Source organism: Lytechinus variegatus, chromosome 5 (assembly GCF_018143015.1).
Source record: "Lytechinus variegatus isolate NC3 chromosome 5, Lvar_3.0, whole genome shotgun sequence".
Taxonomy (NCBI): domain Eukaryota; kingdom Metazoa; phylum Echinodermata; class Echinoidea; order Temnopleuroida; family Toxopneustidae; genus Lytechinus; species Lytechinus variegatus.
The window spans coordinates 21,605,884-21,632,256 of NC_054744.1; the positions used below are offsets into that span (position 1 = coordinate 21,605,884).

General features: G+C 35.9%; 1 long non-coding RNA gene across 3 annotated transcripts; it reads right to left on the reverse strand.

Moving 5' to 3' along the window:
* Nucleotides 1-4,078: 4,078 nt before the first annotated feature.
* On the reverse strand, nucleotides 4,079-24,477 carry LOC121415719. Of its 3 annotated transcripts, none has more exons than XR_005970037.1 (8): nucleotides 23,978-24,477; nucleotides 16,956-17,061; nucleotides 16,443-16,526; nucleotides 13,360-13,476; nucleotides 10,598-10,844; nucleotides 8,728-9,014; nucleotides 7,599-7,720; nucleotides 4,079-4,718 (listed from the first exon to the last, which is right to left on the reverse strand). It is a non-coding gene; the product is annotated as an uncharacterized LOC121415719 (long non-coding RNA). The 3 variants fall into 3 exon arrangements; XR_005970035.1 differs by having other exon boundaries at nucleotides 8,741-9,014; nucleotides 23,978-24,459; XR_005970036.1 differs by lacking the exon at nucleotides 16,443-16,526 and having other exon boundaries at nucleotides 8,741-9,014; nucleotides 23,978-24,458.
* Nucleotides 24,478-26,373: the final 1,896 nt, after the last annotated feature.

Below are 26,373 nucleotides of genomic sequence, written 5' to 3' on the forward strand. Positions count from 1 at the left end.
ATCTTGGCCATGTTCCTGGAACACACACAAAGTTTCATGAATTAGATCCATAGACTTTTAACCCTAAATAGACTGGGCTATTTCGACGCCTAAAAAGATGGGGGAGGCTCATCCAGCCCCCCTTATGATCTCAGCCGCCGAACGCGCGATCGGAATGCAAATTAGCACGCGCATTACCCATGGCATTATCTACAAAACTATAATATCAAATTCTGTCAAAAGTCTCACTGCTCATTAATTATGCTAATTCAAAATCATAAGTTGCTCTAATTAATGAAATAATTCCCCTAAACTTCTAATTTTGGTTTTATAGACTCTAGATAGGCATCTGATCAAATTTAATTTTTCAAAAATTTCAACATCACATTTATTTTCTTATGTATTTTTTTATATATGTCTTATATATATACACATATATATATATATATATTCTATTCTAAATTTCTTATGTATTTTTTGTTTTTCGACTTTTTATTGTTTTGTCAATGGAAATTATCGGGAACTTTATTTTGACCATAAACAAGATAAAATTAATTGATTTTAAGCAGTAAAAGGAAAAATAATGATACATTATGAATTTTGGGCTAAAAACATTATTTGCATTGGATTTGTACACAAATTCACGTTTTAAGTAATTTTGGGCCTGCATGCACTTACGAAATCTTGCGTAATTTCGGAACCGCGTTCCCAGGGTCACAATTTTGGTCTCAAAAGTTGCACGAGACTTGAAAGTAAAAAGTCAGCGAACGACGTGGTCAAAAAATTTCGAGTGAGGGATTTATCGCGAAAAATGTCGAGGGGGTGAATCAGCCCCCCCCCCCGTCTTCTTAGGATGATGGCAATTCCTCCTATACCCCCAATATGGCCAAAGTTTGTTGACCCTAAGTGACCTTTGACCTTGGTCATGTGACCTGAAACTCACACATAATATTCAGGGATACACGGTTGCTCTTATGTCCAAGTTTCATTAACTAGATCTATAAAGTTTTAAAGTTATAATTCCTGAAATAACCCCAACATGGCCATAGTTTGACCCTAAGTGACCTTTGACCTCAATCATGTGACCTGAAACTCAAGGAAGATCTTCAGTGATACACTATTACCCTTATGTCTAAGTTTTATGACCTAGGTCAAGTTATGACAACATTTCAAAAACTGGACCTTGGTTAAAATTTCGATATTGATTCCCCCAACATGGTCTAATTTCATTGACCCTTAAAGGTAAATGCTAGTTTTGGTAACGATATCAAAATGAGTTCGTACAGAATCCAATGAAATGACCACCAAAGTGTCTGTTTGTATAAATAAAACGCATGTGCCAAAGAATTCTGGAAGAAATTGTGTAATTGCTGAGAAATCAGCAAATAAGCACAGGAATCGGGTAGGACGCCCTAAGCAATAATTATACATTGTCCCAGTGGGCTTATCTGTGTTGGGGATCTTCGGTGTGAACATTTTTCAGCATAGATTTCAAGATTTCACAAAGTTCAGTTAATGTAACTGTACCAGATCTAGATCCTCGATGATATACTGACAATTAAGCCTTGTTTTACAGACTTTCTCATGAAATCAGTGTTTACTGCAACTACTGGAATTTCTCTTTAACCCTATCTAGGCTGGGGTATTTTGGGAGTTCATATGGCCTGGAGGGGGGGGGTTTCCCAGGCCCCCCTTGAGATCTCGGCCGTCGACCGCAGGCAGGTTGTCTAGGATATAATCTACAAAAGTGTATAGCAATTTATTTCATGTGAATTGTTATTACGTAATCATGCTAATTTATGCGTAATTAGTATGCGAAATCATACTTTTTCCTCGAACTCCATAAATAAAGCTCCAAATGTTCTAATTTTTGGCATAGAAACTCTTTGTGATGTTCTTAGCAAATGTACATGAACAGAATTTGATATCAGATCAATTTCTTATGTATTATGTTTTTTGCAATTTCTTATGTATTTTTTTGTTTTTTGGACCCTTTGTTTTTCATTGTTTTTTTCAATGAAATTCATTGGGGACTCTTCTAAGATCATAAGCAGCATAAAATACATACATTTAGGCCAGCAAAACTCAAATTAATCCTACATTTATGATTTTTGGTTGAAAACACAATATACATTAACTTTGTACACGAAATCCTGTTTTTGAGCAATTTTTGGTCTGACATGCACTTACATAACGTTGCGTAATTTCAGAACCGTGAACCCGGATGACGCAAAATTGGTCTCAAAAGTTGCGCAAGACTTAAAAGTAATAAGTCAGCGAGCAGCACTGTCAAAAACTTTTGTGCGGTGAAAATATCGCGCGACTCGTCGAGGGGGGCCTCCGAGGCCCCCCCCCCCCCCCGGCCTAGATAGGGTTAAAGGACAAGTCCACCCAACAAAAACTTGATTTGAATAAAATGAGAAAAATTCAACAAGCAAAACACTGAAAACTTCATCAAAATCGGATGTAAAATAAGAAAATTATGGCATTTCAAGGTTTCGCTTCATTTCACAAAACAGTTATATGCACATCTCGGTCGGTATGCAAATGAGGAACTGATGACATCACTCACTCACTATTTCTTTTGTATTTTATTACCGGGTATATGAAATATTTTTATTTTCTCGTCATCGTCATGTGAAATAAGGTTTCATTAATCCCTGAACACGTGGAATTCCATTATTTCAACATTTTGTGCTTCAGGCAAGGAGGTCCTAATCGTCAAATTTGTAAAAATTGAAATATTGTATAATTCAAACAATAAAAACAACAGAAATAGTGACATAATCGACTCTCTCATTTGGAGAGAACTGGCTCGTTCATATAACTATTTTGTTAAAAATAAGCGAAATTTTGAAATGTCATAACTTTCTTATTATACATCCGATTTTGATGAAATTTTCAGCATTGTGCTTGTCTGATTTTTTTCTATTGATTCAAGTCAACATTTTTCTGAGGTGGACTTGACCTTTAATGACCTTTGACTTTGGTCATGTGACCTGAAACTCAAGCAGGATGTTCAGTCATATTTGATTACCCTTATGTCCAAGTTTCATAAACTAGGCCCATATACTTTCTAAGTTATGATGACATTTCAAAAACTTAACCTTGGTTAAGATTTCAATGTTGACGCCGCCGCTGTCGGAAAAGCGGTGCCTATAGTCTTGCTCTGCTATTTCAGATGGTTCCAGTTGATGTATAATTTCTTTCTCACATAGTCTGACTTTAAATTTTTGTTTGAGAGATAACTGACATGTGCCATAACAGAAAATTGTTATTTGTGCCTGTTCAGTATACGCAAATGCTGCATAATGAGTTCCATGGTAAGGAGCTTACCTCTTGAGCACTGGGAGGGTAAACTTTCCATTGGCAGTGGAACTTAACCCTAAAAAGACGGGGGGGGGGGGGCTGATTCCGCCCCCCCTCCCTCGACATTTTTCACGATAAATCCGCCGCACAAAATTTTTTGACCGCGTGGCTCACTGACTTTTTACTTTCAAGTTTCGCGCAACTTTTGAGACCAAAATTGTGACCCCCGCGTATACGGTTCCGAAATTACGCAACATTTCGTAAGTGCATGCAGACCCAAAATTACTCAAAAAACATGAATTTGTGTACAAATCCAATGCAAATAGTGTTTTAAGCCAAATTCATAAATATATCATTATTTTTCCTTTTACTGCTTAAAATAAATCAATTTCATCTTTTTTATGGTCAAAATAATGTCCCCGAAAATTTCCATAGAAAAAACAATAAAAAACAAAAAGTCGAAAAACAAAGAAATACATAAGAAATTTAGAAAACAATAGAATACATAAGAAAATAAATGTGATGTTGAAATTTTTTAAAAATAAATTTGATCAGATGCCTATCTCGAGTATGTGAAACAAAAATTTGGATTTCAGGGGCATTATTTTATTAATTAGAGCAAACTTATGATTTTACGCATAAATTAGCATAATTAATGAGACATGAGTTTTTTGGCAGAATTTGATGTTATAGTCTTGTAGATAATGCCATGGGTAATGCGTGTGCCAATTTTCGTCGCGATTGCGCGATCGACCGCCGAGATCATAAGGGGGGCTGAATCAGCCCCCCCCCAGTCTTCTTAGGCGTAGCAATAGCCCAGTCTATTTAGAGTTAAATCATTACCTACTTCAGGTACCAACTCTCTATCAATCATTGTGCATTTATCTCTTCTAAATGTAGATACATGTAGGTGATCAAACTCATGTGAAGATAAACCCTGGAAATTATCCCCATATCCAATGTGGAAAAATACAGGTACATTGTAATATCACAAAAACACATAATTCAAGTGGCTTCCATATAGACATACAGCTTTTGAGTCCTGGATAAACAAACTCATTCCAAATTGGTATGAATACAGTGTATGTTCATACAGACCTAACATGCAAAGTATTCTTCACGTGACGCTGGATATCCTATGGTAATTTGTTTGTTTTAGTGAGACTGTAGGGGAAAGAAATGACTTCTTGAAGAGAGACTTCTCCCGTGTACGGCTGACCCTTCTGTCCTCGAACTGATGTGGTAGGCGATATCCACGTGGACGTTTCTGATCCTGAGTACTAATGCAGCTTCACACTGTCTCCGGTCATTTCTAACACTTTGCTCACTCACGGCCACTCATTACTGAACTCTTCTAAGTAGACTGCAACCGTATCTCCCAGTTTTAATAATGGATGTTGAGGCCTTTTCTGCTTAGTACCTAGATGGACCTGAAATATTACAATGAGAAAAATCTAAATATTTATTACAAAGGCAATACAAGTTAACAGTGGTATAGTGCACATGAACATATTATGGGATACAAGTGATTAATTCTGAGTGTTTGGAATCCCAGCTATGGGTTAACTTTCTTCAGCAAGAAATTGAACCACATTATGCTGCAATCAACCCAAATTAAGGAAAGTGGGTACTGGCAGGATTAATTTGGCTACTTTTACACATTTACTTACCGCTTAAATAGGTTGTTGTTCATAATTTGTTTTTGCCCTCTCAACATCTTTCATGATAAATCTGTTACTAGAAAATATTGTGCTGCGATGTTTCATGACTTATTTCCTTTAAAAAGCCTCATGCAACTTTTAAGACAAAATTACGATGTTACGTAAACATTAAGTGTATGTAAGAACAAAATTTGCTTAACCTAAAAAGACTGGGGGGGGCTGATTCAGCCCCCCTCGACATTTTCCGCGATAAATCTGCCGCGCGAAATTTTTTGACCGTGTCGCTCGCTGACTTTTTACTTTCAAGTCTCTCGCAACTTTTGAGACCAAAATTGTGACCCCGGGTACGCGGTTCCGAAATTACGCAACATTTCGTAAGTGCATGCAGACCCAAAATTACTCAAAAACGTGAATTTGTGTACAAATCCAATGCAAATAGTGTTTTTAGCCAAAATTCATAAATGTATCATTATTTTTCCTTTTACTGCTTAAAATCAATTGATTTTATCTTTTTTGTGGTCAAAATAAAGTCCCCAACAATTTCCATTGAAAAAACAATAAAAAACAAAAAGTCGAAAAACAAAGAAATACATAAGAAATTTAGAAAACAATAGAATACATAAGAAAATAAATGTGATGTTTGAAATTTTTTTGAATAAATTTGATCAGATGCCTATCTAGAGTATGTGAAACAAAAATTAGCATTTCAGGGGCATTATTTTATTAATTAGAGCAAACTTATGATTTTACGCATAAATTAGCATAATTAATGAGACATGAGATTTTTTGCAGAATTTGATGTTATAGTCTTGTAGATAATGCCATGGGTAAGGCGTGTGCCAATTTTCGTCGCGATCGCGCGATCGATGGCCGAGATCATAAGGGGGGCTGAATCAGCCCCCCCCCCAGTCTTCTTAGGTGTCGAAATAGCCCTGTCTATTTAGGGTTAAGATGTGATTTCATGTACAAATCAAATGCAAATTCTGCATGCAGCTAACATTAATAAATGTATCACGATTTTTATTTTTACTGATTAAAAGCAATAGAATTCATGTTAGTTATGACTGAAAAAAATTGCAGATGATTTCCAATGAAAAACAATGAAAAACAGTAGTTTTAAAAATTTCCATTTTTAAACCATTTCATAATAATCCTGTCTAGACTGCCCAGATCAAAATTTAGCAGTTTCGTGGGTATTTTTAAAGATTCACAGCCAACTTATGATTAAATGTATTAATTACGGTAACATATTTAATTGATTAAACATAAATTTGAATTAAGTTTAGTACAAATGACAATCAAATTGTGGAGATTACTTCTTGCGTGTGTGCATGCAAATTTTTGTCGCGATCAAGCGGAATGAACATCCGAGGTTTGAAGGGGGAAAGCAAAAACAGGTCTGTCTCCCCGGGCTATGCCATTCTAAATTAGCCCAGGCGAAATAGGGTTAAGATAATAAACATAATTAAATGGAACATTGTCAAAGAATAGCGGCCCAATATTGAGAAAAATATTGTCCTGAATTCATATGTCATATTTTCAGTGATACTTGATAACTATTTGTTTTTCTATAATTCATGGAATAAGAATGTACACTTTTTTTGTATTGAAAATGCAAAAACTTAATCCTAAAGGGGGGGGGGCTTTCCCAGACAATTTTACATTATATCTGTAACATGAAAAGCTGGTGCTGACTCATTCTAAGAAAGTTTTTTTCAAGTCTCGCTAAACTTTTGAAACCAAATTTGCAACCCCTTAGTCAGCGCACAACATTTGTAAAGTGTGCATCAGGCCCAAAACTGCTCCAAAACAAGATTTCCTCTACAGATCCAATGCAAATTGTGATGTAATGCCAAATCAATAAATATATCACCATTTCTACATTTTCTGATTACCAGTAAAAGTAAGTGATAATATTTTCTTTATATTCTGAATAAATTGTAGATGATGTCCATCGAAGATGCAAAACAAAAAGTTGAAAAAAACAAAGATTTTACATAATAAATTTAAAAAAGACATCAGAAAAAAATTTAATATCAATTTTTAGCTCATTACTCTTTGCCTGTTAATATATCATTTGCTGTTTACAGTACCAATTTTCTAGCTACAACAATGACTGAAAAGAAAGGAAAGTTGCTTTCGCTGTGACTGTATGACTTTTTTCCGTTTAACCTGCACAATACTGATACATAGATCACATGGTTCTCTATGCAATGTTGCTTCCAAACTGTATTTGTTTTCAAAATTAGAAAAGATAATCATTCTCTACTTATTAAAACAAAAAAGCTTCATGAAATTTCTGATAGAAATAGGAATTGCAAATTCTAGAATACATTCTGTTAGATTACATGATGGACATCCAGGATTACATATGGTGTTGAATGTTCTCATCCCTGCAACTTTTGCGTACCACTGAAATGTGAATTTAAATTGCCTCAACATCGTATCTCTGCATATACTTTGAAAATACCACATTTACACAAAAGAAGAGGGAAGAAAGATGGCAAGTGAATAAAGATTGATAATTGTGGAGGCTAGTCTTCCGGGCTGACATCCATGACATATAAATAATACTTATCCTGGAAGACTGTGATGATTAAATCTAAATACATGTACATATACACTATTAAATATTTCATTGAAACTTACTTTTGCTGGAAAAGGTGTGACTCTCTTTCTTGCAGTAAAGTTTGTCTCTCTTCTCTGCCAGTTGTCTTCTCTAGGCAAGATTTCAGTTTGGTGCATATGTCGCATTTCAAAAACCGGTTCACCTGGAATGAACAAATAAAGAGAAAAATTACACAATGTTTATTTTCTTAGTTTTTCGAGGAACAGTAGTTAACATCATCATAGTTGGGTGCTATACCATTGTAGCAGCTGCACTGCTAAAGCCAGCAAAGTATGCTCTATTATTGTAGATCACCTAAAGACCTGTGTTTATGTTGGGGAATACATAGTCAAGTATATCAAATCTACTTGGTCTCAAAATAGCTTCATGAAATGTGATAGAAATAGGAAGTTATTTCAAATTTTTCAATAAAATGCAAAATCTCTGGTTTTATGATTAACCCTATGATTCAGATTTCCCCTCAACATTTTTTTGTGATATATCTGCCATGCGAAATTTTCTGACTGCGCCATTGACTAAATTTTTATTTTTAAGTCTCACACAACTTTTGAGAATAAACTTGCAACCCACATGGTTCCAAAATTACCCAATATTTTGTAAGTGCATACAAACCCCAAAACATGAATTTTTGTTCAAATCCAATGCAAATAGTGTTTTTAGCCCAAATTTATAAAAATGTATTACCAACTTTCCTTTCACTGATTAAACATAATAAATATCATGTTGTCCATGATCAGTGTAATAAAGATTTCCATCATAAAAATCAATAAAAAACAAAGAAATCAATCAGAATTCTGGAAATGATATATACAAAAATAATAATTGCGATATTCAATAATTTTTAGCAAAATTTAAGGGCCTTATTTAGATAGTTAGAAGAAAGGTTTTTATTTTATGCATAAATTAGCATAATAAATTGGCAGTATTTATTAGCAACGTAATATTTTTGAAAATTAGATTTTACCATTTTTTAGATTATGCCATGTGTAATGTGAGTGCAGATTTTCATTGCGATCAATGGCCAAGATCATATGGGGGGAGTGGCTGAATCAGCCCCACCCCAGTCTTCTTAGGTATCGAAATAGCCCAGTTATTTATGGTTAAAGGTATAATAGTTAATATTAGTAAATATACAGTGCAAATACTCACGAGAATCACCTACCTTTGGAATGGTAACATGAGACATTTCCATTCTCCATTTGCGGAAGAAGTATTGCTGACTACAAACAGAACCTCCTTGCTCTTCTACATCCTCCTTCATAATCCGATACACATTTCCATGTATAAGGCATGAAGAAGATGGATTTTGTTGTTGGTTGGCAGTTTCTCTCCAAACTTATCGACAAATTCACTAAGCCACACCATTGACATCATCACAGACAAAGAACAAAGTCCTTTACGATGGTGATTTGATGGACGAGATGTCACCAATCCTTCTGAAGGTTAAATGAATACCGAGGTGGTACATTTAAAGCAAAGGAAACTATAAATATGTATCTTCTACAATATTATTATCAATAGAAACATAATCATATTATTTCCTGAGCTAAATTTACACTGGTCACATGTACAACAATCACTATCGCTTTAAAATTGTGATCACTTTAAAATGTAAATCAATTAATTCTGATTACCTTTGATCCTTCAATCATATCCTGCCTCCACGTATTTGAACTTGGTAACACTTGTACATGTACTTGGTCATTTTTACCCTTTGAAATTCTATTTGGGTGAATTATCTACGTTCTAAATTCCAAGCCAAGCAATGGAAAGACCGAGTTAAGAAATAGGTGACCACATTTCTGGTGGTGAAATGTTGGGTGTACTAAATTTTGATATCCAAGGTCTTATATATGTCCAATTTCAATGCTTTAAAGTCCATTTTTTAGACCAGTATTTGTCGAAAAATTTGATATTAATGCACCTTTCATTGTAAGGAGGATTTTGACTTTCTGTATCCCCACAATCAAGCCTCCTGCAGTTGTCTTATCATATCAGCACTCCTCTTCATTAAATGTACATGTATCTTTCTTTCCAGCATGCACATATAACAATAAGTTAAGGACTTGTTTGAGATTAAAACAAGCAGACTCCCCTTCCCCATCTCCTAAATGAGCACAGAGACCCATTTTTCACATTGAATTTGTGCTTGAATAATTGTAATGTTTGGGAAAAGACATCTGTGACTATCAAGTGAACCAAAAAATTGTCCTCTATAAGCTTGCTGGGTTTAGCTCCTGCACCAATGATAATAGCAGAACCAGATCCTAAGAGACAACATGTAAAACTATAATCCCTTATAAATAAATTAAGTGAAAAAAAAGAAAGTTTAAAGTACGTATGATGATTTAATTTTACAAGAATGGTACTAGTCATGTTAAAGGACAAGTCCACCCCAATTAAAACTTGATTAGAATAAAAAGAGAAAATCCACAAGCAAACACTGAAAATTTCATCAAAATCGGATGTAAAATAAGAAAGCAATGACACTTTAAAGTTTCGCTTCATTTCACAAACAGTTATATGCACATCTTGGTCAGTATGCAAATGAGGGAACTGATCACATCACTCACTCACTATTTCTTTTGTATTTTATTATATGAAAAATGAAATATTTTGATTTTCTCATCATTGTCATGTGAAATGAAGTTTCACTCCTCCCTGAACACATGGAATTCCATTATTTTAACATTTTGTGCTTCAGGCAAGGAAGGAGGTCCTAATTGTCACAAATTCGTAAAAATTGAAATATTGTATAATTCAAACAATGAAAAACAAAAGAAATAGTGAGTGAGTGACATCATCGACTCTCTCATTTGGATGTAACTGGCTCGTTCATATAACTATTTTGTTGAAAAAAAGCGAAACTTTATAATGTCATAACTTTCTTCTTTTACATCCGATTTTGATGAAATTTTCAGCATTGTGTTTGTCTGATGTTGCTTTGAATCAATTGATTCAAATCAACATTTTTCTGAGATGGACTTGACCTTTTAAGGATACCTCTTGAAACATTTACCTGCTAACCCTGACTCCATCTTCCATAAGCGGGTCATAGTAATCCCAAGGATGAGTCTCCATCCATGTTTACAAAGTTGTGATGTTCAATAAGGTACTGCAAAATCCATAGCCTCTGATCTGCTAGAGTCTTGTTCTGAAATCCTCTGCGGGCCTTGCATCTATTCTTTATATCTTATGAAGACAATAACTTCTGCAGCATTTCATTCTCAGTATTGCCGCTAATTCCAGACAGGCTGCATTTCGCTCTGTAAAATCATCAAAAACATCAGGGCATGAATGTACCAGGATGTTCAGTAATACTTTATCCACCTTATGTCCAAGTTTCATGAACTAGGTCCATATATTTTCTTAAGTTATGATGACATTTCAAAAACTTAACCTCAGGTTAAGATTTTGATGTTGATTCCCCCATCATGGTCTAAGTTCATTGACCTTAAATGACCTTTGACCTTGGTCATGTGACATGAAACTCTAATAGGATGTTCAGTAATACTTGATTGACCTTATGGCCAAGTTTCATGAACTAGGTCCATATACTTTCTAAGTTATGATGTCATTTCAAAAACTTAACCTCAGGTTAAGATTTGATGTTGACGCCGCCGCCACCGCCGCCGCAGTCGGAAAAGCGGCGCCTATAGTCTCACTCTGCTATGCAGGTGAGAAAAAAACCAAGGACAATGCAGATTTTGTGTATAATTGCACTCAATTCAACACATTCAATGAGAAATGTATAAAAGTAAATGCTCATTTGTGGCAAAGGGCACTAGATCTATATGGTTGTTGCCATGATTTTGAAGATTGGCAGGAGCATTTTCTGTGCATTATTGAACCTTTCTCAGTGTACCTGCTGAATGAGCACAATTGTACAGAAAGTCTGAACAGGCCTTGGCTATTCAGGCAGGATAGTATACATTAAGTTTTTACTATTTTGAATTCCTTTTTTTTATATTTTTTTTTGTTCTGGAGTACCATTATTGCTGCGGGTGTACAGCTGCGTATAAAGTGTTAAAGGTCAAGTCCACCTCAGAAAAATGTTGATTTGAATCAATAGAGAAATATCAGACAAGCACTATGCTGAAAATTTCATCAAAATCGGATGTAAAATAAGAAAGTTATGACATTTCAAAGTTTCGCTTATTTTTAACAAAATAGTTATATGAACGAGCCAGTTACATCAAAATGAGAGAGTCGATGATGTCACTCACTCACTATTTCTTTTGTTTTTTATTGTTTGAATTATACAATATTTCGATTTGTACGAATTTAACGGTAAGGACCTCCTTGCCTGAAGCACAAAATGTTAAAATAACGGAATTCCACGTGTTCAGGGAGGAATGAAACTTCATTTCACATGACAATGACAAGAAAATTAAAATATTTCATATTCATATAATAAAATACAAAAGAAATAGTGAGTGACGTCATCAGTTCCTCATTTGCATACCGACCGAGATGTGCAGGTTTTTGTGAAATGAAGCGAAACTTTAAAATGCCATAACTTTCTTATTTTACATCCAATTTTGATGAAATTTTCAGTGTTATGCTTGTTCAATTTTTCTCTTTTTATTCAAATCAAGTTTTTGTTGGGGTGGACTTGTCCTTTAACCAATATAGGCTATATTGCATGATCAACCAGTCTTAAACATATGATTTCAATTGTTTTGAGTAGATATGAAGGATTTTGTTTTGATGATATAACGTTGATAAAATCTTTCTAATTTGAGTAAAAAAATATTACTGCCACATGTCAATCATCTGTACATGTTTCAATGTAAGTTATTTAAAATCAATGATTTTTTAAAAATCATAGTGCAAGTGGAGTAAGGGGCGAGTGTTCATCACTTTATAGGCTATAATGCAATATTATCCTGATTTTAATGACATGATTTCAATTGTTTGGAGAGTAGATATGAAGGATTTATTCATGTCTTGATGATATGAAGTTGATAAAATCTTTCAATTTTGATTACCGGTAAAAAGAAAATAGCCACAAATAAAAAAATTGTCAATCATTTGTACACGTTTCAATGGAAGTGATTTAAATCATGATTTAAATCAAAGTGATTTAAATTAGCCAACCCTGACCCTTTCACAATCAATAATAGCAGAAAACATTAACAAAAGAAAAATGTGCATACATTTATGTTAGCAATTGAAGGTCTTACATGTATGTGCTTTCAAAATGTTGTGTTATTTCTCAACCGCATACCCAGGCATCACAAAAGATGTGCAATATTTAAAAGAAAAAGTCAGGGAGCAGCGCAGTAAAAAAATTGCGCAAAGCTCTGCATAGTGAAAAAAAAATTGTTGGGGACACCCTCCAAGTCCCCCCCCCCCCCCCCGTTAAATGCGAGTTAACCTGAAATGACCTTAAATTGTGATATTGTGACATGGACATAGTTTAAAATTAATTTCCCAAGTGTTGTGACAACATAAATATGAAAATGCAATGACTACCAAATCAAGATTACTCTTGTCAGTCTAACATACGGTTAAATCTAGATTGACAGTTACAAATTAAGATTCCAATTGATTTATCAAACGACAAATGCTCTCATTCGTTCCTTAGCCCATAGTAGCTCATTTAATAACTACATGTAGGGTAGCCTCTCATGCAGTTCCAAAACCTGATCTCCCTGCGGGCCCTGCTGTTATCGTCATTACCTTACAAGTTACATTGTGGTTTGTACAGGTAAAAAAAATGGCAAAATGTAACATAAAATGATCATTATGTGAAATTTTAATTTAAAAATAGCTTACTTTTGCTGAAGTTCCTTCTACACGTACATGATACAGCTTCAGAGCAATGAGAGGAGTCAGACTCTGTCTCTATGTCAGCAAAACATACCATCTGACGTTTTCTTCCTCAGGGTTGACCTTGAATAGATAAAATACAAATTAAAATCACTTATTAATACGTCAGTAGATCTCAGAACTGTTGAAAGAAGTCTAACAAAATTATTGCCTAAAGCTTCAGATCTACTGTATGGTTTAGTGGGCTTAATCATTCATTCAGAGATCCCTATGATATCAACTAGGTTTTGGTAACCTATTAACTAAGCATTCTAAAAACCTGCCTTAAACAATTTAAGGATAGATTTCCATTTGTATTTGCACTGATCTTAACCCCCTTGCCTTCAAACCTCTCAAAGAGCATTTTTCTACTGAACAAAAAAAGCATTATGATGCCATGGCCCTGGGTAGCAGAGGTGCTAGATTTGCCTTGGAGTGATTCATTTATTATTCTCCACAGGCAGCACCCCTGGAATTCTGGAAGGTGCTATAAAATGGAGAAATATAACCAAATATTTTCTAAGAATTAATCATACAAATAAGTGTATGAAATTAAGTAATATCCTTAAACTCACTTTAAATTTATGTAGCTTAGTGAAATGGTAATATTTGGGGAAATATCAATTTTGACATTGCTACAAAGTACAAACCCCACAAAAATCACCAGAAATAAATTTTCAGTTGAATATGCCAACAGAAATAGGGGAAACTTAGCTTCATAATGATATATATTTGACATCTCCCTTCTATGTCGTATTCGTATTGCAATATATGTTTGAATTGTTTATGTGTATTTTTTTTCCAATATATTCGCCCACTTTATCATTTGTGTTTGTACAATTTATATCATTTGTATGTACAGCCAGTGGAGGCCAAATTTCTATGTATTTTATCATGGAGAGTCAAAAGGGGCTTAAACTTTTGATCCTAGCAGAATCTTCTTCGGAGGCAAAATGACAAACATATAAAGTGGAGCCAATTATCATGGATCAATAATAAATGAATCTGAATCTGAAGATATGAGTATTGGATGTTTTCAACATCATTACCAAGAGAAGAACTTTGACTCCCACAGATGTTTACTTTTGACAAAAGAGGGATTAAATTTGGGAGTCTATTGAGGCACACTTACCCTCACACTATTGTACAAGGTGACAAAAAGAGGATTAGAACTCATTCAAATCAGCTTAGAGCAACTTTGACACAGTAATTAGGCACTTCCTGTCTTGATTGCAGAGAAGTATCAATGAAAGGTTTTATCAAGTTTTAAATTTCCTTGAATACAAAATTAGGAAAATACTCTTGTTTTGCATTTCAGGAAGAACAAATTCCAAAATAATTTAGAGACAAATATCTGTCTAAATAATACTTTCAGAACATCAATATGGGTTTATTTGATACATCTATTTTGTTAATGGGTGGTCATTGGATGGCACATGGTCATTAATACCACATACACAACTTAATGAATCTGGGTTTCTGTCAAATGATACACAAGACTATTCCCTTATTTTTTTTGGGAAATATTTCCATTCCTACTTTTCATACACTAATGATGCTAGTAGTAGTAGTAGTTGTATTACATGTTATCAGGCCAAATCATAAAATAAGGTTACTTCAGCAACTGGTGGGCTTAATCATTGACTTTAAAAAGGTAAATTAATACAATACTAGCACATCAATGATGTGGAGCTCATCCGCCAACTCGCAAAGAAATTTAACGCAATTTTTAACTTCAGCCCAGTTGACAATGTAGTGAATTATATTGGTGCACTAGCATACATGTACCTACAAGCCACAACCCATGCAAAGGACGTATCCTTGCCCCCCTGATGAGCTTGAAGATCTCTTTTTTTTTGCCTGTCAATTTTTTTCTGGTACGAAATCCTTTATTTGTAATTGAAGACCTTTTTTTTTGCTTGTCAATTTTTTTGGCGGACGGTTTTACCCCCCCCCCCCCCGTGGAAAATCCTAGGTACGTCACTGTATTGGCGACATAAATTGAGGAAACAGAATTGAAATTGATGAATAAATGAAAAAAACATTTTTTGTGATTTGTGAAAAAAAATTGTAAATAAAGCATAAATAATTTTTTAGTCAAAATTTTTGAATTCTGTGTAAAACCTTGGTGAACCCCATGTAGCTATCAGATGGAACAAAAAAATTCAAATTCGGTTTCTTGAGTTTTGAAAAACATGCATGAAAAACATGTAGCATATTTAATGAGTTTCTAATTTTGCATCCCCCACCTAGAGCTATCATATAAAGCAAACAAAATTGAAATTGACAAATGAAGGAGAAATAAGTGTTTTTTGTGATTTATTATTAAATTTTGCATAAATATCACATAAACTAGCATTATTTTCTAGTCAACATTTTAAAATTCTGTGTGGAAGTTTGGTGACTCTCATGTAGCTCCACCAGATGTAGGAAAAAATAAAAAGTTGACCAACTAATAAAGCATTTCTTGGTGATAATGAATAAATTTTGAATAAATTACCAATTTTAAGTAATTTCCTAGTCAAAATTCTTTGTTGAAGTTTGTGAACCTCATGCAGCTACATAGAAAAGGCAGAAAATATCATGAAAATGATTTTCTTTCTTGAATTAAGTTGATTATTTTTATATGAATAGATTTCTTGACCTCATAATAGATGGATTTGGTGTCAAAATCATGATTCTAGGTTACTCAGAAGCTGAGTAAAAAACTCTGTTTTGGGCGACCATTTTGAAAAATCCTAGATGGCAGCTATATAGGTCACAGTGCACATGGAAACTTTATTATTCTAACCTTTCCTTTAATTTTCAATTTCTTCAAAAAATATCCGGCGAAGATAAAATATGAACTAATTTTTCCCTGAAGCTAGTGGTGGGTACCAATGGGAGAAACTCATGTTTACAAGAGTCTTCAGGAAATTGGCAGGCTCCAAAAATGAGATACAAATTCATACACATATATCATGCAAACTATAGACTGCAATCACTGCATGTATATGCAAATGTACTTTGTAATTGTATCGATCTTCATGAAAAAGTTTTCAAAGACATACCTGGTGAATTAAAGTTAATATCGACTTCAGAAATGTAACAATCCGACTTTTTGAAAGGGAAATCTACTTCTGTTGAGTAGCCACCTGTAAGCATGTTTAAAGAACCAAAAATTAAACAACAAATTCAATCATTTTTAGATCAAACCTTTTCCCATCATTCATTTAGAGATAGTCCTCCAATAAATGTTAGCAGAATTTTAAAGAGGTGGAACATCATAAAGAATATAAATCAGAGAGGGCTCTATAATATGCAAATAATTGCATCAGTACCTTTTGTTTAATAAAAGTTTAAAGGGGAAAAGAAATCATCTAAATCCTTCAACTTCACTTAAGACCATATAAAAACAACTAAATTGCTTCCATAAATACAATGTTTACAACATGTTAAAATTACCTAATATCAACCTCCGTCTTTTTAAAATCGATTTTTGTTTGAGTTTGCTTGCCCTTGATGCCACATTTCAGGAGGCAATTTTATATGGATTTGTAAACTACTCAAAACGTATAATATACCTGCTTGAATCTCAACTTCACTTGCATGGGGTTCATGTTGTAGTGTACATGGATGTACTTTCTCTCTTTGAACAACACTGCTTTCACTGAACACTTCAAGTTCCACCTGACAAAAGATAAAAAAATCCAGACTTCAGAAAGGAAAATTAGAATAATTACATCATACAATGTACCGGTACATGTAGCCTAGGTAGGACCAAGGCTAACCTTCTTCTTTCTTTTAATACTATGCTTATCTATGTATAAAAGTATGCAAATATTCAGGCTATAGGTTCATTCCAGTTAATATAAGGCGATAACTTGATTTACCTGGGATATAGTTAATGTAATTCTAACCATGCATTCACTTTTGCATGCATGTGGTAGGTAATTAAAACCTGTACGTAATGTGTAACTTTCTAAATATGATAAACAAAGGAAAAGCATGTAAAGCTTATCTTCAGCTTGGTTCATCTCCCCAAAGGGAATGCCTCTAGACCCCATTTCATATCATTACAAGATTATCTTCCCCCCAAAATAGTTGTGGTGTATAATCTTAAAAAATTGTTTGAATGTTATTTGATAAATATGCTAATTTTACATTATCTAATTTTACATTATCAGATTTTACATTGATTGCTTGACTTTTCCATTGCACAAATCTATTTCATTCATTAAGACACACATAGTCATAGAATTAGAACACAGAGTAGAGAATAGATCCCTCTAGGCCTAAAACTGTTTCACCGGTATAAAACTCCCAGTTTATAAAAATCCTGTGTAGATCACTCGCATTACAGTTTTTTTTTTCATTCCTTGAAATATCACTTTTGAAATAAAAAATGGAAAGAGTTCCCTATGCACCCTACACCAAAAATAACAAGTATTTAGACTTCTCGTTCATTCACTTCAAATTTATCTATTGATTTTTTAATGTTATTATCATTTGCTTGGCATCACCTAGCTGTGCCATGCCTGGTACTGCTGGTAGTCTAACAGTGAACTGAAGGGGACATCCCGATAGACCGCGGGTCCGATAGACCGCGGGTCCGATAGTCCGCGGGTCCGATAGACCGCTGGTCCGATAGTCCACGGGTCCGATAGACCGCGGGTTCGTTAGACCGCGGGTCCGATAGACCGCGGGTCCGATAATCCGCAGTGCGTGTCAAATTATGATCAGATATATCAAATGTCATCGAGCGGTCCAAAGGTCAAATGATACGAGACCATGGGGTTCTATCAGGTGCGGATCCAAGGGGGGGGCAAGGGGGAACTGCCCACCCATCCCCCCCTCAAGAAAAAGAGGGGGAGAGGGGAAAAGGAGAGAATAAAAAGAGAGAGGAAGATGGGAAAAGAAGATAATAGAAAAGAGAGTACGAGGGGAAAGGAAAGACAAAGAAAAAGGGAGAAGAACAGGGAGAAAGAAGAGAAAAAAAGAGGAGGGAAAAGGAAGAGAAGAAAAGAAAGCTAGGAGAAAGGAAAAGGAGGAAAAAGAAGAAGAAAAGAAAAGAGGAAGGAAGAGAAGAATATTTAAATAGAGAGGAAGATGGGAAGATAAGAAAAAAGAGAGATAGAGGAAGAGGGGAAAAGAAGAGAATAAACAGAGAGAGAGTGGAAGGGGAGGGAGAGAAGAAAAAAAATAAAAGAGAAAAAAGGGGAAAGGAAAGAAAAAGAAAGAGGGATAAGTAATGGGAAAGAGAAAAAAGAGGAAGAGGGAAAAGAAAGAAAAGAAAAGAAAGGAAAAGAAGAAAAAATAGGAAGAGAATAATATTAAAAAGAGAGAAAGATGGGAAGAAAGATAAGAAAGGGAGAGATGGAAATGAATGTCGAATGTCCCATTGGGGGATTTGAAATCTCATCTTTTTAGGTTGGAATATCAAAAATTTTCAGTTTAATCGTTGCAATATGTATCGTCTTGATGACTAACTTTTCGACCAGTATTTAACATGGTAATTATCTAGTTACATACGCGTCCTGTTCAGGTTCTCAAACATTGCCCAGAATGTTAAATTTTCAGGACGATATACATGAAATTTAATTTTTAGCTTGCATATGGCTTATGAGATTATAACACATTTACGTTGCTTATAAAGTAAATCTAGGAAATGACTGTTAGGACATGGGCGTTTGCCCCCCCCCCAACAAAAAAAAAGAGAGAATCAAGGCTAAGAAAAAATAGAGAGAAAAGGAAAGGGATTAGGATGAAATATACTATTATTTTCCGAATATTATGTCAAGATCTATCACAACCTTGTATTTTTGTAATAAAAGTGTCAACATATTTGCTTGCTCGCTTCGCTCACTGCCAACTTCTTATTAATTTTATGCGATACGCCATATCAAGCCCCCTCGAAATTGTTGGCTCATTACACTTGGGCAAATCAACTTTGAGCGGCCGATCGGGGAAAATATGGGAGAAAAAAATGGCCCCTCCCCTATTGGCGGAAGCTGGGTCCGCCCCTGAATTAGGCTTTCAGGATAAAATACAGGAAAAAAAAAAAAATCCGATCACGCTTCGCGTGCTCATTATTTATTTAGGCCTTGTGAGATACCTCAATGTGTTTTTTAAGAATAAAATCTCAGATTTTCTTTAACGTCTACCCCCACCCCATTTCATTTATTTTTTTATCTTGGTGCCCTCGGCCCCCCCCCCTGCACCAATGCTGAATAAATACGCCACTGATGAGGATAATTAGTCGAGATTGCATATTTCCTAGAGGTTATCATTGATAATATTGAAGGGTATACTAAAACAATAGTACAGAAACTACAGCTCCCGTTCACAATATTCTAGTAGGGCCTACTCTGGTGAGAAGTTAAACCAAATTGCACCCCCCCCAATCACTCGTGCTTCGCGCTCCCATTGATTTTACAAAATGGGCGGAAATCCCAGGGGGGACGTGTCCCATGCACCTACTCAAAATAGTAGGGGGGACACAATATCAAATGTCCCTACTATTTTGGTCTTTGATAATCATAGAAATACATCATTCTAAATCGAAATAAAACATGTATTTTGGGACAAGATGACCTTACTTTGGCGTTGATAACCTTTTTTTCCGCCCCTTGTCCCCATAGACGGATCCAGGGGGCCGAGCTCCCCCCCCCCCCTTCTTGGCGGAGCAAAAAAAGAAAAAAAAGGAAAGAAAGAAGGAAAAAAGGAGGAGAAAGAGAAGAGAAAAGGAAGAGAAGGACGACGAAGGCATAAAATAAGATGAGGGGAAGACTTGGAAAATAAAAAGAATCTTTCGTGCAACTATATAAAACTTTCGCTCGCGCTTCGCGCTCACATTGCCTATTAGGTGATTTACATATCTTGTTCAATATGGAGTTCGAATATCAAGTTTGGAAGTCAATATACAACACATATTTCACCTCGGAAATCAAACTTTCATTATTTTGTGTAATTTACAATTGGGTTTTTAAAAAGTGCTCTGTAAAAATGTAAATTTTATGGTTTGAATGTTAACATTTGCTGCTTGCGATACGCGCTCGCAAATTTTGATTTATCAGGTACCTATATTTTCGTGTAATCCATAAAGTTGTCAAAATATCCCTTTTCTGGTCTGATTGTAAGGCGCATCAGCTAGAGCGCTGCACGCTCGCAATTTGATTGGCGAGTTTTATAAATGTTTCAATATTGTTTATACAACAAACTACTAAAAATCCCCTTTTCATGACAGTTTATCAAAAATTATAGCTCGCGACTTGCGCTTGCATTAATGGTTAAAAATATATAAACTGATGCATCCTATTCATAATAACAAAAGTGAAATGTCCAGTTTTATGCCATGATATCATCAGATTTCGCGCCTTATTAGGCATTAATAAATATGATATCAATATAATAATTAAATTCTCCCTTCATTTCATCTCGTGCTTATCAAGATGAATAGGAAGATAGTCATCATTTTCATATGATGGCATGTCGTAAGGATGTCCCGGTCCTATGTCAAAACTCAAAGTAATAATAATATCAGCTCTTTTTTAAGTGCGATCCATATCCACCTTACAATTTTTCTACAAAGTGCTAGAAATATAAAGCTGAAATTGACTCTTTTTTTCAGATCGGACTATCAAAGTTTCATGATTTTCATGATTAAAGTATTTAGAATGTCTAGATTCTAGGTCTAAATATGAAACACGCTCGCGCATGTTTATTCAGATACCCAACTTGTTCTGTAATTTAAATCATTATCTAGTGTCAGATCACAATATCAAAAATTTTCTGCTCGCTATTTGTGCTCGCATTATTAATGTAGGATTCTAGGAATACGCCATATTACTCATCCTTTTGATGATTTACAAAACATGAACAGAGTGGCCCACTTTTAGGTCAAAATCTCGATTTTTTTTCTTCTCGCACTTCGCGCTCGCATCATTCGTTAAATTACATAGCTATCCTGTTCACGATTACAAAAACTGATTGAAAATTTCCATTCTTTCTTTTAAAAAGTTCAAAAATGTTCAGCTCGCGCTTCGCGCTCGCATTTTTTGATTGTTGAAATAATTATGTGACGCCTTCATGGCAAGTGCAAGCAGTCCTTAACAGGTACCAGTTTAAAACGTATAATTTTTTTTGCTCGCGCTTTGCGCTCGCATTATTAATGCTCATATTTTTTAAGATTTACAAATCATGAATAGAGTGTCTCGTTCAGTAAATATTATAGGACTAAATCTAGAAATTTTCCGCTCGCGCTTCGCGCTTGCTTTAATCGTTTACTCATATACCTATTCTGCTTGAGTTTAAAAAAGTGCTTAGAATTTCCTTTCTTTGGGTGAAAATTTCAAAAAGATTCAGCTCGCGCTTTGCGCTTGCATTGTTTGATTGTTAAATGCTACTTTAACAGGTATCTTTTTCATCAGTTCATTTCCCCTCGCGCTTTGCGTTCGTAGTTATTATTAAGTTGCATACATGTCTTTTTCATGATAACAAACATTGCCCAGAATCAGTTCGAATTTTAGGAAAAAAATACATAAAATATCCCCAAAAAAATTAGCTCGCGCTTCGCGCTCGCATCATATAAATGAGGATTATGATATTATGTATTAATCTATAAGAATAAAGCCAAGAAGTGACTAATGAGGACTACCCCTTCAAAGAAACAAACAAAAATTATCTTCGAGCTGCCGATCGGGGAAAATATGGCTGAAACAAATTTCCGCCCCACCCCCTGCCCCCCTATTGGCGAAGGCTGGAACCGCCCGTGTCCCCCCTACCTTTTGGTATTTTTGTATTCATAGATTTTTTTTTCAAGAACACATTAAAAAGTGGTCTTTATTTTTTTTTATGTGATTATAAGATAATTTAAGTTAGCCTGGCCGGGAGGGAGTGGGCGCCATTTTTCGAAAAGTACACATGGGCGCCATACATCAGGTCAAATTTGCTCCCCCTCCCTCCCCTTGAAATCCTGGATCCGCGCCTGCATGGGTTCTATAACAATAACCCAATTAGGGCAATCACCCACTGACAACTACTTCAAGGAAAATATTATCCCCATATTTTTTTAACGCCGGGGACTGTTACCCCCCCCCAAGAGATTTACTCTCCAGACAATAAATTTTTTTTAACCCCAGATAATTATGAAAATAATCATTGTGAAAATGCCTCAACGTGACGACATGGCGTGGTACTTACCATGTTTTAATTAATCATTGGCGGCCGAAGGCAAAACATTTAGGGGATCCACCTGAAATTTTGGGATGGACACAGGTAAAAAATTGACAAGCAAATCAACCAAAATTTTAGGAGGGACCACCAAAATATTTTGACAAGGAAAAAAAAAGGTTATCAACCAAAATTAGGGGGGGGCAAAAATATTCTAGGGTGGTCTACCTCAATTTAGGGGGGGGCGTAGAAAAGAAATTGACGACCAAAAAAAGGTTCTCAACTAAAAATTTAGGGGGGACCGTCCTCCCACCTCAAATTTAGGGGGGAAAGCCCTCCCCCCCGCTTCCGCCGCCTATTAAAGTAATTAATAAGCTTATTATTTCGACATAGCGATATATTCTATCTTGTCAAGTCGATATGTCCACATGGCGAGATATGAAGTGTACAATTTCCGGCAAGCTAGAATCCCGATATATCGCCATGTTGACATGTAACATAATTAAGTCGACTTGGCAAGATACAATATCTCGCCATGTTGACATATAACTTTTTATAAGTGGACTGACTTGGCAGGATAACGTATCTCACCATGCGGACATAATAAGCTTATTTAGTCGACATGGCAAGATAAAGTATCTCGCCATGTCGTCAAGTCGATGGCATTTTAGAGGCTCCGTATGGCGTCAAGAGGGCATTTTTCCGGGGGGGGGGTGGGGGTGTAGTCCCCGACGATAAAAATATGGAGATGATATTTTCCTTGAAGTAGACGTCAGGGGCCATTTGTCCTGTGGGTCATCGTTATAGAACCCCATGGACTCGTATCAATGACCTTTTGACCTATTGATGACATGGATTTCACTATGTTGTCCTGATCATAATTTTACACACACCGCGGACTATCGGACCTGCGGTCTATCGGGCCCGCGGTCTATCGGACCCGCGGTCTATCGGGCTGTAACCGAACTGAATCACTGTGACCTGTAGCTCTCTCCTCCCAATATAAAGCTAGTGTTGCTTACCTTGCTTGGGACTCTAATTCAACTCGTTCCAAATGTAGTCAAAAACTCATGCCGCTGATGTCTATGAACAATATCACCAGGGGGGGGGGGGGGGCAGTCAAATGTATTGCTATACATCTGCGTGACCAAATTACATGTATTTCCAGACACCCCCTAAACAAGTTTTACACAGGCATCATTTACACATTTTGGGCCCTAAACAAGTTGTTGCCAGAATGACCCCTAATGGAAACTAAGTGTAAAAATATTTTTTTTAATTTCTCTGTAAGTGGATCGAGCCAACACTCACACTGTCACAGCCACAGGCCCAACACTAAACAGTAATTGGTGGCGGAACAACCAATTTAACAGAGACCAAAGTTTTTAGTATAAACTAAAAATAAAGCCTAGGCTTAGCCTTAGGCGCGCCTTACCTCTCTCTGCACCAACGGGATCTGCTCGAACACAACGTCGTTGCTTGCTGCAATCTTCGAACCCGTAGCTGATGTCAAATCGCCAAAACTCGACTCAATAATGATATAATCAGACTGAGAGTGGGACTGGGCCTGGCGCTGGCCTGGAGCCGTACTCCGGCTCGTAGTAGACTGGTGGCCTCTTCATTTGTTGCAGCATTTTCCTCTTCTGTAAAATAGAGAGCTTTGAAAAGCTGTCGCGCTTCGTCGCCATCGGAAATTCTTCTTCGTTTAAATTAAGTTCACATTGCAAATGTGTAGTTCGACTGTTCGAGATGTGTGGTAGAATTACACACGTGCTCAGCGTCAGCTTTGTGTACAAACAACACACATGTGCGATTGATTGCGAAATCAAATTTCTTGCACTGGCCGTAGGCTAGGCATAGCCATAGGGCGGCATAGGGTGTAAATGCTGGACAGGTCCTGTGTGTGTTTTGTGTGCTGGACATAGAGGTCCATGGTGTGTGTGTAAGGGTGCGTTTGTGTATCGTGTCGACATGTCTCGTATTTTTTTCTTTGTTATGTTACTGGTCTGGGGTCCGTTGCAGAAAGAGTCAAAAAATCATTTGCAAGTCAAAAATGCGCGATGTTGATTGGTTGAAAATCAAGTTGCGCGTAATTTTTAGAGTTGCGTTTGATTGCAACTCTTTCTGCAACGGGCCCATCATGGAGCTATACGATGTACGGTTCCGTTCATGTATTGTATGGGCATGTCCGTAATAGATGGGAGCGGGGTGGGGTGTGTGTTAAAGTGTATACCTTTTTAAAAGAAGGGAAAGTTCACCCTGAAGAAAAGTTTGTTGTAAAAAGTAGTACTAAAAATTGGTGAAGGTTTGAGGAATTCCGTTTAAGATTCACCTCAAACGAGGAGCACCATTGTAATAAAACAGGCGCGTAGCCAGCTAGGGGGAAGCGATGGGGGCGGTCGCCCCCGGCAACAAAAAAAAAACCGCACCAAAATGAAAGAGGGGAAAGGGAGGAAGAAGAAAAAGGAAAAGCGAAGAGAGTGATGATGGGTACAGCCCTAATGTTTTCTATTTTTTTTGTCAAAAGAATAAAAACCTAAATGAGACGTTCTTTTATAATTCATACAAAATTTTGCTTTCGCGCTCTATCCAAACTATGATACGGTTTTTCCCCTTCCCATTTATGGGATTTGTATATTCGTGCCATAAATCGTAGAGTATACATGAATTTAAGAAAAAAATATGATGATTCTTTTTTTAAATTGCCTAATTGACGCAAAATTTCGGCTCTTCTGTTCGGAGCGGGTCAACACTCCTGCCACTCCCAGAGTTCCCAGATATCTTCCACTTTTCAGTGAGTAATTTGTGGCAAAGTATCTGCTCAAAAGGGGCTCGAGGCATTATAAATTCGTGCCGTGCTATATACGATGAAACTTTATTCTGTATTGCTTTTACACCCTTCTTTGATCTTGTTTGGTACGATTTATTTGAAATTTTGAATATCACTGAACTTTCTAAATCATACAAAATAAAGCGCTTAATAATGAGTGACTTTATTACACCTTTTTTCTCCCGAAATAAATCACAGACATGACAGATGTTACCATGTTTCGCGTGGAAGGGAAATGAAAAGTCCCTCTTCTGGCTTGCATCAGGCCCTTTCACATTTTGAGCTCCCTTTTTCTTCGTAATCCATTTATTATCTAAGAAATATCAAAATAAGAGCAGGTTAAAGTTTCAATTCAGAACTTCAAAACCATTCGCGCCGGAAGGAATATTTACTGGCCTTGCATATCCGTCTTCTATACTACTGTGATTTAAAGTCATCTAAGGTGGCTAAAGTTTTTATCATCAAACATGATGCGACCAAGGTGGGCATTTTATGCTATATCTGTTCTTAAAAACGTTTTAGCCGTTCAGCGCTTCGTTCGGTATTATTTCATTCAACGGTTTTAAAAATCTTTTCCCATTTAGGGGACGCTCGTATCTTTTAAATACATTTGTTTTAATCACAGCAAGTGGGGCGAGTTGATAAGGAAACTAGAGATGCAAGAGACGTCTTCTTTCAGATATCAAGAACTTTCCCCTCCCTACACCCTCAAGTTCCTTCGAGAGTGCGCTTCGCGTGCACTTACAGCCCCTCCAAAATTAAATCTTGTCTACGCAGTTGATATAAAATACATGACTTTCATTTTTTATTTCTAACTTATATTTGTTTTCTTTTCGTGATCGGGTGTGTATGTGTCAGTCATGGGACACTTTTTATCATTTTATGATGGCGCTATCAGGCCCAACGAGCAATCTAAAAAATGATTTGCCTATTGATACGAAAAAGGTACAGAATAACCCGTTTTTCAGAGAAAAACAAAAGATATTGTTACTATATACCAT